At 41.9% G+C, this 14,511-nt stretch overlaps 1 protein-coding gene across 4 annotated transcripts in view; it reads left to right on the forward strand.

Annotated features, from left to right (window-relative positions):
- Nucleotides 1-14,511, forward strand: part of VAPB (VAMP associated protein B and C) — a 50,641-nt gene that overhangs the window by 3,409 nt on the left and 32,721 nt on the right. The window lies entirely within an intron of this gene.

Consider the following 14,511-nt stretch of genomic DNA (forward strand, 5'->3'; position numbering starts at 1 on the left):
TTTGGGCATTTTGTGTGATTCTGTTGAGGTTAAGGATGTTTTTGAGGAAAAGAGAATGCAGACTTATGTGACTTTGTTCAGACTTCTTGACAGTGCCAGGCAGCACTGTGTTAAGTATCAAAAGAAGAACTGTTGGCCTCCTGAAAGAAGCATGACACTGTGACATTTGTCCTGGTGAAATAGTACAAGCTTTTTGGGGGGTGGAGGTACCTTTCTGAGTTTTTGGAAACTCTTAACAAAGGGTTGTTGCTCTTTCTGTTGATCTCATGTCTTCTGAGGCCTAACTTCCTTTCCTTTGCATCTCCTGACCATGAGGGCCCTCTTGTTGCCCAGCTCAAAGACAGCTTTCTGAGGGAGTCACTTTCGGGGCATTTTGTGTCCGTTCTTTTCTTTCTCCTCTCTATCTTCTTCTGTCAGATTCCATCTTTGGTAAATAGTATGTCTTGTGTGTTTTTGGTCATTGTCCAAGACTCTTATTCCTTCTTCACATCCTAGCACCCTGTCCCGCCCATGATGCAGTCATGTGAGAGTGGTCTGTTAACGGCCTTCATGAGCTGATTAGTTAAGGTGTAAGTCCACTGTGGACCTTTGCTTTACTCTGAGATGAACCCAGTGACTTTCAGGACATCTTGCTATTGGTCAGTAGGAATGGCACCAGTAGATTGGTGTGGTTGATGACCACTTTGGGGAGAAAATAGGAACCAGAGTGCTGCAGATGGAGGATACGTTAGCAAAACTGTCTTTTGAGTTAGGAAAGCGTGCTTGGAATCATTAGTTCACCCCCCTTAAGTTAATGTGTAATTTAATATTGTTTAGGAAGCTAAAAAATATAAAACCCTGTAGATACAGTCCGTTCGATGCAGTAATTATCTTTCAGATGCTAAGTACAGCATTAATTCTTTAGCTTTAGTATAGCACTGATTTCTTTAACATTTCATCATCACATAGAACAGACTGTGTTTTACAGCACAACAAAATGTCAGCAGTGTGCTTAAGATTCTTTATGGTAGTGGTTTAAATCCATCCTGAATAGATTATCTTCATTTATTTAATCATTAACCAGCTTGCTCATCAAAAGCAAGTGGCATTAAACTTAGCTTTAATCAAACTTAAATCTTCTTAGGTTGTACTATTTACTTCTGAGTTTGTGTTCTTGGGAGAAAAATGTGGATCAGAAATTAGCTTTCTTTTATTCACTTCTCTTCTTCACAGTTAATTCCTTAGGGGGTTGACGTAGCCATGTGCTTATTATATCTGGAAATTGATGACAGTTCCTTGACATGTGTGGTTGTGATGTATATAGTAATTTTCTTCATGATTGTGTGGTAGCTTACATCTGTGTGTTTTTATTGAAATAATTAGTCTGAATTAATGCTTATCAAAGAGATGAACTCTTATTAAACATTTTTAACACTGGCCTTTATGTATGAAATTTATATAATATCTTTTTTTCCAGTTCTAAGGACAAAATATTGAGAACTTTGACCCTGCAGTATTACCACTTGGTAGTTGAAAGTTAGGGGAAGAGTAAAGGGAGTAAACTATTCTGGTTATCACTTAAGTACTACTTTTAGGATCGAATTTTAAAACCTGAAACTTGAATTTTTACATAAGGAATTACCTGCAGGATTGCCTCATCCATCCCCCATTTGTATTTGAAAAATTTGCCGTCTGAAGGATGACCATGATTTGGAACAAATGAGCACAGCTTTCAGCAAGATGACAAGAAAGACGAACACAAAGAGTGCTGAGTTCCATTAGTCAAGACAAGGTTGCCATAGAGTGTGTCTTTAATAAAATAAAATAAAAGCCTTCTGCACAGTTATTTTGCAGTGGGGATTGTGTTAAAACAAAGTTACATTATGCTTTCCAGGCTTGCTTCCTCTTTTTCTGTCATTTTAGGCTCCTTTCAGCCTGTCATCAGCATAGCTCATCTAGGATTGCTTTGGCCCTTGCTCAGTGGAGATGTGCCTTCTTTGAAGTTTTTACCTGATGGACCTGGGCTGCTGGCTTTACAAAACCAAGAGTTGTTTAAAGAGCTTTGCTTATGGAAACAAAGTTACTGAACTTGACAGACATTTTAAGATTATTAAAAAAAAAAAAAATCAGTGGAGAAAGTATCTCTAGAATATCTCTTTTTCAAGATGTTAAATGTGTTAACAGAAGCTGTTGATGTCTAGATACAATGCCTTAAGTGCTTTAGGGTTTCCTGCCTTGCATGGAAAAAAACCAAGTCATTGAGAAAATGGCATAGTTTCATGGGAAACAATCTTTTTTTTTTTTTTTTTTAAGATTTTATTCATTTATTCCATTTATTCCTGAGAGAGACGGAGAGAGAAAGAGGCAGAGACACATGCAGGGAGCCCGACGTGGGACTCGATCCTGGGTCTTCAGGATCAGGCCCTGGGCTGAAGGTGGCGCTAAACTGCTGAGCCACCTGGGCTGCCCCATGGGAAACAATCTTGAAGTGCTTTTATTTTATTTTATTTTATTTTATTTTATTTTATTTTATTTATTTATTTTTTTATTTTTTAGTGCTTTTAATAGCATGTTATCATTAATTGCACAAAACTGTAAAGCTATAGAAACACCTTTTTAGAGTTTTTCCTTTATCCTTTCAGAGGGCTATCATCAGGTTTTGACTAGTAGGTTAGTATTTCTTTTCATTGTGTCAGATAATGTTTTCAGTCAGACTTTTGGTTTGTGTATATGGCTGCACGGGCACCACAGGTGTGGCTAGTGGGTATGTGTTATTACCGATAACTCATAATGTGTTTGAATTAGTACACATGGGCCATTCAGTAGGCTCCTACAACCTTAGCTTATCTGGGAAGGGTGGTTAGGGAGAAATATTTTGGGGGAGAGATAGAGACTTGCTTGTGTTTTTTGGATTATTCTTTAAGGCAGTGGGGTGGACCCCTGGACCATTTACCTAGATTTGAATTGCTTGTGATGCGGCTTGGAACCTTTATAGCTGAGTTGCTTCGATTGTTTCTACAGGCTGGAGGGTGCGCAGAGAATGGTGTAGAATAGAAAGCTGAACCTAGAGAGCTAAAAGCAGAGGACCTTTTTGTAAGGGGCCATGTGGTAGACTCGCCCGGCTTCCCCTCTGGGTTGGCTCTGGAGGTAAGAGTAGCAGCTGTGGTGGTGTGCTGATGTTCATTTGGAAAGACAAGTTAGGAGAAGAACAAACATTTCTAGAAGATAAATGTTTAATTTCCAGAAGGTAGTCCACAAAGTGTAGGGACTGTTGTAGATGCTTTCTTTTCTTTATCTTGTTTAACCTACGTCACAATCCTGTGAGGTCAGTTACTCAGTGCTTTAGACAGCTGGGTCTGAATGAGGCTACAGAGGTAAATGGGGGTGCAAGGCTTTAACTCTGGTTTGTCTAGCACCCAAACCCATTTCTTTCCAGTATATCACTGTCATCTCTTTAGACTGAACTCATAAAGGGGTTCATTCTTTGGGGGAGGAATGCAGAGAAATCATAACCTTTGAGGAAGTGTTAGTATCTGTCAGGATAATTGCTTAAGAATGTTAATTAAGAATTATTCTTTGTGGAATTTTTTATAAAGATTTTATTTATTTGAGAGCAAGAGAGAGCGCACAAGCAGGGGTAAGGGCAGGAGGGGGAGGGAGGAGCAGACTCCTCACCGACCAGGGAGCCTGATGTGGGACTCGTTCCCAGGACCCAGGAATCATGACTTGAGGTGAAGGCAGATGCTTAACTGACTGAGCCGCCCAGGTACCTCTTCTTTGTGAAACTTTTTATGAGGGATTTTGTACTATACTTTTAAAAAAATTTGTATTGATGTTGAATGCTTTGGAAACATTCTTTGGTATGCCTTGTGGATATTCTCTTTTGATATCAGATTTTGATGGTGTTAAATGATTCTGTATATTTAGAAAACATTAGCTTTCGAATAATTTGCAGTTCTGTCATTGAGACTTTGGATGGTAGCATGAAATGTGTGTGTGGTAGGGATATCACAGGTTTGCAGGTTTGTGAAGGGGGAATTAGGTTCGAAGGGTGTTTATTAAGTTAGGAATATCTAACATAAATGACCTTTATAGATGCCAACTTAAACTTTGCAGGTGGAGGGATGCCTGGGTGGCTCAGCAGGTTAGTGCCTGCCTTTAGCCCAGGGCATGATCCTGGAGACCTGAGATCATATCCATGCACATCTCTAAACCCTCTCCAGTCAGATTTGTATGCTTGCAGGTCAACACTGGGGAATGAGGACTTCCTAAAGTACACCTCATACAGAATAAAAGGGCACTTTTTGTTAATCACCTTGAGTTAGTCTCTTTCAGTATTTCAGAAATCTCTAGTTACATATTAACTTAACCTGTTTGCACCCTGCTAAAGGGAGGGGCCCATCAGGAACACTCAGGACTAAAGGTTTTGCAGCCCCACCTGCAAAGTTTTGTTGTTGTTTTTTTAAAGATCTTATTTATTTATTCATGAGAGACACAGAGAGAGAGAGAGATGCAGAGACACAGGCAGGCTCCATGCAGGGAGCCCAACATGGGACTCGATCCCAGGACTCCAGGATCACACCCTGGGCCAAAGGCAGGCACTAAACCACTGAGCCACCCGGGCTGCCCCAGTAGGCATTTTTCTAAACCATTTAATTAATTCTAACAACAGGCTTAGGAAGTAGACAGTTAGGATCTTCAGGTTCATGAACCTGCATTAGAGGTGGAGCTGGGATTGGAACCAAGGTCTGTGAGTGCAAAGCCTATGTCCTTTATCACCACGATGGCACTATTTCTTCCCTTAGACCATGAGTGGAGGTGTGGCTGACTAGGAAGGCCCTACATTTCCTTCTTTATTATGTTGTTAGGAAGATGAAAAAAGGACTGGAAACAGGACAGTGGGAATTGAGAAGAAGTAAAAAGAGAAACAAGAGAAAAGAAAGGAACGGTGCTTAACTGTAATTGTAATCTAGTAATGGCCTCTGTGGCCTTGCTGCCACAAAGTGCAGTTGTTCTAGAACCTCAGAGTGACTAACTTTCAGGAAATCTTTCTACTACTTCTTTTTACCCTTAAGAACTTTTGTTCTAACTTGATCACTTCTGACTGTGTCATTCATTTATTAGTGTTGAAAATTATGTGCTCATATTGTCACTGTGCCTTCTACCTACTGGAAGTCCTTTATTTTCTCAGTGCCTGAGGTCCCAGATGTTGCCACTTGACTGGGGACAAGTTTAGCCTTTAGTTGCACCATTCAGCATGTACATACAGTACGGTAAAGAGAAGAGAAGGAAAGGAAGGTACCTATCTCAGAAGTCCTATTATCACCATCTCCAGTTATTTTTTATTTTTTAAAGATTTACTTATTTATTTTAGAGAGGGAAGGGGGAGAAGTGAGAAAGGGAGTGGGGAGGAGCAGAGGGAGAAGAGAGAGAGAATTTCCAGCAGACTCCACGTGGAGCATGGAGCCCAGAAAAGGGCTCGATCCCATGACCCTCAGATCATGACCTGAGCAGAAACCAAGAGGCGGGACACTTAACTGACTCTACCACCTGGGCATCCCACCATCTCCAATTTAGAAGTGAGAGAATGTAGGCCCAGGACTCAGCGAAAGGTATAATTTGCACTGAAGTTCCTCAGCCTGCAAAGTGTGTGTGTCCTGTATTATGAAGGGGGGCTTTGTTCCTGCCCTTGCTGTCACTTGGAGGCCCTCAGCTGGGATCACTGGCTTTGATTGACTCTTTTGTGGGATGAGGATGCTTGAACTGAACATCTCTTGGTGTTCCTTCCAGCTCTAGCTTTGATAACATCACATTTAAGTTTATTTTAGCTGAAGAAGAAAGATGGAAAGCTCCTTGATGGCAGAAACTGGAGCTTGTATTTCCCATAGTACCCACCAGTGCTTTGTACTAGCAGGCGTCTGAATATTTAATTAACAAATCCTCTTTTCCTGTTTAAAAGCTCAGTATTCTGTTGACCTTTCTTGAGTATTTCTGGAAATACTCTCATCTAGTTTTCTGCATCTCAAATTGTACAGATTGTATATCATTTGCATATTTTGTTTATGTCTTACTCTTGGGTGCTTCATTTTCTAACTGCTTTTATTTTTTCTTCTAGAATGCAAACTCCTTTAGGTTTTGTTTCCTTAGTTTTGTCCAGTAGTGACTAACAGAATAAATCTTTTTTTCCAGGTACTTTTTATGGGCCCCTTCCCCCTTTTTGCGGAGCAGTTTTAGAATCATAGTAAAATGAACAGGAAGGTACAGAGATTTTGTATATACCCTTTGTTCCTATGTGCACAGCCTCCCCAGTGGTCAACATCCCCCACTGGAATGGCACATTTGTTACAACTGATGAACTTACGTTGACCTGTCATCATCACCCACAGTCCATAACTTAAGTTAGGGCTCGTTCTTGGTGTCGTCCATTCCATGGTTTTGGACACATGTACAGTGACATGTTTCCACCATCGTAATATCATAAAAAATATTTTCACTGTGCTAAAAACTGTTTTCCACCTGTTCACCCCTCTCTCCTTGCCAGCCGCTGGTAACTACTGATCTTTTTACTGTCTCCATAGTTTTGTTTTCTTCAGAATGCCGAAGAGTTAGAATCATGCAGGGTCTAGCCTTTTCAGACTGATTTCTTTCACTTTGTAATGAATATATTCTTTTCTTATCCTTCTGCTAACCCCAAAGAGGGAATACAGCCCTGGACATGGTCATCTTTTTAGTGTTTGGTTTGACCATTTGAAATAGAAGCATACATAAGAACAAATAAAAAAAAAGAGATTTGCTGAAAAAAACCCAGAAGTTTGTCCTTGTGGAGGCTTATTTGAATTCTCATTCTGCTGGTTGAATTGATTTGTTGGCATATAAATGTATCCTGATGGACTGCTCTGAAAATTCTAAATTCGTGCTTTTTGACCTTTTTAAGTCAGACACTGCTTTACTAATTGGATGAAGGAAAGCCATGAATCACTCCTTAGAGAATTTGCAGGTGTACTCATTCAAAACTTCTCCTGTGATCTGGGGACAGAAGGATCACAGTTACCGTGGGTGTCTAGCTGACCTCTAATCTCACTCAGAACAGCAGAGGTGGAAGAAACATGAGAGGTCATCTAGAGAAGTCCTAAGAAAATTTGGTCCCTTCATTTGGGTATTTTTCTTTTATTTTATCAGTACTTTTTTTTTTTTTTAAAGATTTATTTATTTATTCATGATAGACATAGAGAGAGAGAAAGAGGCAGAGACACAGGAGGAGGGAGAAGCAGGCTCCATGCACCGGGAGCCCGACGTGGGATTCGATCCCGGGTCTCCAGGATCGCGCCCTGGGCCAAAGGCAGGCGCCAAACCGCTGCGCCACCCAGGGATCCCTTTATCAGTACTTTTTAAATGAATGCCTTTGTTGCCTTTCTCCTTCAAAGCAAGATTGTATCTTTTTCCTGTACTTACCCCTGCTTGCACTGAGGCCCTGAGTGCAGTGCTCAGCCCATCAGCAAGCCTCTGAGTGTGGTCTCTTCCATCTTTAAAAGGGAGTAACTGCTTTCTCAGTCATGTTTGCTCTCTTTCACTAGTCCCTCCATGCTCCCTCTTGTCCTAACAGGCTTCTGGAGATAGCAGTCTTAATACCTATTTTTACTATCCCTCACTCCTGCTGCTTGCGACTGGGACCCTTGTTACCCTGCGCTACCTGCCTCTGGGTCCCGCACAGTGTCCCTGTCTTCCATGCTCCCTGTAGCGCTGTTGCTGTTCCTTCTCTGACATTCTTCCTTCCCATCCCTCCCCATCCCTTGTTCCTGTTGGCTTCTCCCGCCCCTCAGGAGCCTTTCGCCCACTCCTCGTGGAGTCCTGGTAGTAGTGTGGAGGGCTACAGGGTTTCCTTCTCTACCTCTTCTCGGTTTTTCTTCTCCTAAAAGATTTTATTTGTTTGTTCGAGAGAGGCACAGAGACACAGACAAAGGCAGAAACAGGCTCCTCACAGGGAGCCTGATATGGGACTCAATCCCTGGCCCGGGATCACGCCCTGAGCTGAAAGCAGACACTCAACCACCGAACCACCCAGGCATTCCTCTTCTCGCTTTTCTTTCTCAGTTGCCCTCCTGTGCTCCCTCCATCTTTCCCTTTCCTTGTTAGGGGGCTCTTCTGCAGCACTCACCAATGACCCCAGACCTGACCCAAACCCATACACAGGGCCGCAGTGACCTCAAATACAGCAGGCTCCAAACTGCTCTCCTCACTCCTTTGGCTTTTTCTCTTCCTATCTCCTCTTCCCGCTGCGATCACTGTGTGAGCGATGCCCACATCCATGCAGTTGACCAGTTCAGTGACTCAGAGCCCATGACTCAAACCTGCCCCTTCTTCCTTGACCCCTCTGTGGCTGCCTTATTTCCCCCTGGATGACAGTAATAGCCTCTTGACTGGCCTTCCTGTCTGAGTCCTCTTTTCTCTATACTGATGATACTTTCAAATATGTAAATCTGAGGTCATCGCTTGCTTACTTAAAATCATTAAAGATCTCTCCATTGTCAAAAAGAATGAAGTTTAAAATTTTTTAAAGATTGATTTGAGAGACCGAGAATAAGCCAGGGTGGGAGGGGGACAGAGGATGAGGAAGAGAAGCAGACCTCATGCTGAGCCACAGAGCCTGGAGGCCAATGGAGCCCAGTGGAGCCGGATGTGGGCCTCCATCCCAGGACCCTGAGATCATGACCTGAGCCAAAACGGAGAGTCAGACACTCAACTGATTGAGCCACCCAGGCAGCCTTAAGAAATTTTTTTTTTTTTTTTTTTTTTTTTTAGATTTTATTTTTAAGTAATCTCCATACCCAGCACGGGGCTCGAACCTACAATCCTGAGATCAAGAGTTGCGTGCTCCACTGACAACCAGCCAGGTGCCCCTGAAGTTTTAATTTTTTAGCAAGACCTGGAATATTGTTTGTGCCTGTCGCCCTTGATTTCTTGCATCGTCTTTCCTTCACCTGTGTTCCAGCCTTTCCTCCTGCCTGGTCCTAGGCTTTGCAGACGTTGTCTCCCTGCCACGCAGAATGAGGGTGTTCCTTCTCCTGTCTGCTGCTCCCTCTCCCCTCCCTTCAAGGGTCAGCACAGCTTCAGTACTTGAGGTCATGCTCCTGTCACACTGGCAACTCACATGTGCCTGGGTCCTGTACCCCCACACTTGTGTGTTTCTTGATTCCCTTCCTCATTAATCAAGAAGATCTTCACCTTTTTTGGATTTTGTCTTTTATCCCCAGATACCTTGCACTGTGCCTTGCACGTGGCAGGGTCTTAGGGCATTAATGGTGTCTGGGTATAAGAATGCTGAGAAAGGAGAGAATCGGAAAAAAGAGGAGGGGACTTTCTGTGGTGAGGAATGGTGAGACCCACCAGTACAGCTGGTGTGGACACAGTGCCTTCTGCTCAGAAATACGTAAGGTTTTCTACCCTGTGCGGGCACTTTTTCCTCTCCTACAGACTTCCCTTCTCACCTATCCTCGCCTCCTCTTTCAGAACCAGAACTGGCTTCTCACCCTGTGTTCTTTACCCGTTCCGTTCCCATCACATATGGTTATCTTGCTCCATTAGCCTATTCTGGTGTCTCAGATTTCTCTTCTGCTTAACTCCTGCCCTGTGCCTACAAACATAGTGAAGTTTCCCCTTCCTGAAAAGAAATTGCATTCCCCTAGACCTTCCCCACCCCCCTCTTAAGTGAATGCCCAGTCTTCCAAACTAAATTTCTGGAAACAATGAATCTCAATTACTGGTTACATCTTCACTTTCTTTCAATTCTCAAGCCTTACCACTCCATTGAAACTATTTGTAGTTCACCAAGTTTCTGTCTGCAACATGTATCTTTGACTTCTCTGGTGAACTGTCCACCTCTTTATCATTCTTTTACTGGGTGTTAACATTTCCCAGGCCCTGTTCTCTGTCTTCTCCACTTAACCATTCTCTTTTTGTTTTCTCAACAGTGCCTTCCATTATCACTTCTACACAGAAAATTTCCAAATCTCTATCTCTGAGCAGGTATTTTGATCCCTGGGCTATGCCTACTGGGTATCCCTGCCTATAGTTGTCGTGAAAGCACCTCAGACTCGACACAGTCCATACTGCATTCAGGATTCATCTACTTTTTCCTGTCGAATGTGTCTTTCATATCTTGGGAATGACCCTTGCACCCTGCTAGGTTATCTGGAAGACCCATATTCATCTTTTACTCCGCCTCTTCCACCTCTGCCACCCCTGTGCTGCTTTTTTATCCCTACGCTGACGATAGACCCTGTCACTTGAGGATTATTGCCCCATGTCCCAACTCTTTTTCTGATTCTCCCTCCTTCCCCCATCCTTCAGCCTTCCTACAGTTTTCAGAGCTATTTTTCTAAAATTGAAATCTGATCATATCATTTCTGTATTTTAAAGCATTCATTGGCTTCCTAGATCTTACAGGTTTAGTGTTCAAAATTCCTAGACCAGGATCAAAGCCTTTCAATATTGGGCCACACTTTTTAAATTTTTTAAACAGTGGCAGCTTTCATTTTCCATTTTAAATTACTACAGTATTTATAAGCTGTTTAGAGTAAGAAACCCTCACGTGTTCTCTCTCTCAGACACATGCAAATACGTGTCTTATTTCTGCTTTATACTACATCTGTAAATGCTGTAGAGGCATGGATGCTTCCAGAACCCATGTCAGAAAAGAGAAACCAATTTTTTTCCTCACACCTATCTTCCTAGAATTATTTTTAATATTCTTTCCATTTCTTCATGCAGAGCTCATTGCCGCACTTGCATAGGGTTTAGGTAATTAGATTTTATAGTTTATTTTTACTTATACTATAAGCTTGTCAAAAAGCATTTCTCAGCTTCATTCCCTTCCCTTGTGTCTCTTCTCCTATAACCCTATGGTGTCCCCTGTAAAGGCCCCACTTTGATCACACCACACAGCTTTCACCAAGGCTCTCCTGCAGCTCAGGAGCTCAAGAGGTGTATTCCTTCCTCTTTTTAGACTCCAGGACTTCTCTCAGTGTTCAAATCCCCAGCCTCCCTACCCTCCTGTGTTTACATAAAACATATATTAACTTTAACCCAGTACTCAGTGCAGTGAGAGGTAGTGGACAACCCACCAGTTAAGAGGTGAATTCTGGGACCGGGCTGCTTGGATATGAATCCTGGACCTGCTACCTAGAAGGCACATGACCTTGGATAAAGTATTTAACTTCTCTGTGCCTCATTGTCTTCCCTATGGGGCATGTTAGGATCAAATGAGTTAACACATGTAGAAGTGCTTAGAATAGACCTGGCACAATTTTCAGTTTTTTGTGTGTAGTCTCTACCCACAATGTGGGGCTCAAACTCATGGCCCCAAGATAAAGAGTCGCATGCTCTACTGACTGAGCCAGCCAGGTATCCCACACGTGGCACAATTAAATGTTAATTAAGGTCACTATGATTTGATAATTTCTCTTTTTTCCTAACCACAATATATCATCCTAGAGCCTCAGTCCCAGATTCTTATTTCTTAATTCTGCTGGGCCCTGGAATGCTTCTCCAAACATACTTACTGTCTTCCTAGGGTTCTGGCAGAAGCAGCAAAGCCATCTCTCTAGCTGGAGGGCTTAAGCACACACCAGACAGTTCATTTGCCAGTTACTTATTGAATGCCTACAATGTGCTAAGTATTGTTCTGGGTACGTGAGAGACCAAGGTGAAAAAAACAGACAAAACTTTTGCCTTAGTGAGCTTATCTTTCAGTAGGGAAGATGGGTACTAAGTAAAAAACCAGGAAATATATATAACACGGTGCCAGGTAATGGGGAGTGGAAGGGGAGGTTAAAGAGGTTTGGCAGTGGGTTCTGTATTATAAAGAGGCAATTGGAGAAGGCCATGTCCTTAAGATGATATTTGAACTGAGACCTGTATCAAATGAGTATGCAAGCCAGACACACATTTGGGGGAAGAGCATCGTGACAGGGGAGGGGCAATGCCCCAAGGTGGTACTGAGCTTGGTGTGTTCATGGAGCAAGCAGCAAGATCATTGTGTCTGCAAAGGAATGATGGAGTGACACAGGAGGAGATGGATTCAGAGATGGAGGAGGAGCCTTCCTGGTAGGCCGACCACAGGAGAGACTAGGGATTTTGTTGTGAGTTGAGAATCCATGGAGGATTCCAAGCAGGAGTCTGTTTTTAAAAGACCGCAGTGTAGGGTAGGGTGTAGGCTCTGAGAGTGTGAGATGTGTGGGTGATGGTATGTATGGAAGCTTAAGACTACTACAGGAATCCAGGCCAAGAGTAAAAGAGAGACCCCAGCTAGCACTAGGGTGGTGGCAGTGGAGAGAATGTGGTGAGAAGTACTCACATTCTGCTCTGAAGGTAGCGCTGGCTGCTGGGTTAAATGTGGAGTGGGACAAGGAAGAGAGGAATCTTAGATAACTGCTTTTTGGCCCAAGCATGTTAGTGAGTGGTGGTTCCTTTTCCTGAGATGGGAAACAGTGGGTTTGGGGGAGGGGAGAGGGACTTAAGAGTGTTATTGGGGCCTGATGAACTTCAGATGCTTAATACACCTGCAAGGTGTGATCAAGGGAGAGGACCAGGCATGGATATAAACTTGGCTATCATTAGTGTTAGAATATGCTATTGGAAGGAATACTTTTTTTCAGTTGAGAGACTAGATAAGCCTTTCCAAAAGGGAAGGCATTTGAGCAAAACTTTGAAGGCAGAAAGCGGGGAAATAGAAGATATTTTTCAACCAGGTTTCACAGCCCTTTTCCCTGGTCTCTGGTTGAATTTGTTTTAGAAGCTGCTGACCTGGTTGATAATCTCTTTTTGGTGGTGTAGCCACTTAGGTTCTCTAACACCACTTAGGTTCTCTATTGAAAAAGAGATCAGAGCAGATTATATACTGAGTAATAAACTGCATCCTGCTATTCCTCATTGTTCGCAGATTGAAAATGCAAGGTGGACCATAGAGGTACAGAATGCTAGATGGGTTTTGCTTCCCTTCTCTGTGTGTCGGCTGTGAATTGGGATATGTTGGTTTTGGTGTGGAAGCTTTTCAGTGTGTTATCATCTTCACTAAAGATTGAATATTTGGGGGAAATTTTTACTTCTACTGGTATTGACCTTATGCACTTGACTTGAGCTGTTAATTTATAACTTAGTCAAGTTAAAACCACAACTACAACCAGGTGGAATTGGGACCCCTTGCTGTCTTACCACTCATATCCCTCACTTGGGCATAATGTCTATCTTGACTGTTCTTGCTTTGTGTGAAAAAAATGAGTCATGTTTTGCCAGTCTCCTGTTGAGGTGGAATTTTATTTGGAATGGAATATTGCGTATCTTTTTATTTTCATGATCACTGTAATCACAAATTTTGGTCTTCTAAAGAGAGAAAAATTACTATAGATGTTTATTACACTGGGATAAAGATGGTGCATTGAAAAAATTTTGTTAAATGGTCTAAGATACTTTTAGAACTGATACATAAATTTGTACTAATCAGGTGAATTCAGCTGTTTACTATAGTCTTAGTGCTGAGTATAGATAGGATTGTGCAGCTTCATATACCCTTATATGATACTTTTAACTATTTTTCTGTTTAGAAAAAAGTGTTGAATTAAAGAAAAGTAGTCATGGTATTTCTCTCTAGAGGGGTAAAGAAAGGCTTCTAGTCTTCACAGTTCTAATAATAGACTTTGTCAAAATTTTAAGTTTGGGTTTTTGTCTTGAATTAGTGAGACCACTGCTACTTTCAACATGTTTTTAAATGATAATCTTGGTTTTCATAAATTATACAGGAATGGCTGTTGTTGGTAGGTATATTGATTTTTAGCAACTCCACAATTTGGGATTCCAGTATTTTTATACATCCAAGGCATTCTGGGTAAGAAGAAAATGATCTCAAACATTGCCTGGATCTGATGTAAACTGTGGGTAGCTTTTTTGTGTGTGGGAAAAAAAACTTACAGAAAAATACAGATAATATAATAAATACCCAAATACAGAATAACGAAATGTTAATAAGTTGTTATACTTGTTTTAAATCTTTCTTTAAAAGGTAAACTTTAGGAAGAATTTGAAGACATGTCTGCCCACTCATGCTCCTCTCTTCCTTACTCTCCAGAGGAATTTAGTGTGACCTGCTTTCACTGTTGTCTCTATGACTTGATGTGCTTTCGTGGCGTGTCTCCTGTCTAAATACAGGTCTCCTTAATTATTCTCAATTGTTGTATAGTATTCCTTCATAAGAATGTAGCATATTTATTGTTAATAACGAGTTCTTTGTGTAGTCTGATTAATAATTGCTTATCTGTTAACGTAAGCTACAAAGAGCTTTCAGTTTCCTAAACTGTTCCTTGTTTCTAGTTGTTACGTCTTTTTCGGGTAGCTTTCCTGAGTTTGACCTTAGGCCTTCCACAGTACTTTTATCTATTGAATTCTTACACTGCAGTAGAGTGCCTTGTGGTCTAGCTTTCCCACCCGTGGAGTTGGTGGCCGACTGACTTTTATTTCTTTCTGCTCCAAAGGAGCTGGGAG

Source organism: Canis lupus, chromosome 26 (assembly GCF_048164855.1).
Source record: "Canis lupus baileyi chromosome 26, mCanLup2.hap1, whole genome shotgun sequence".
In the NCBI taxonomy this organism is placed as follows: domain Eukaryota; kingdom Metazoa; phylum Chordata; class Mammalia; order Carnivora; family Canidae; genus Canis; species Canis lupus.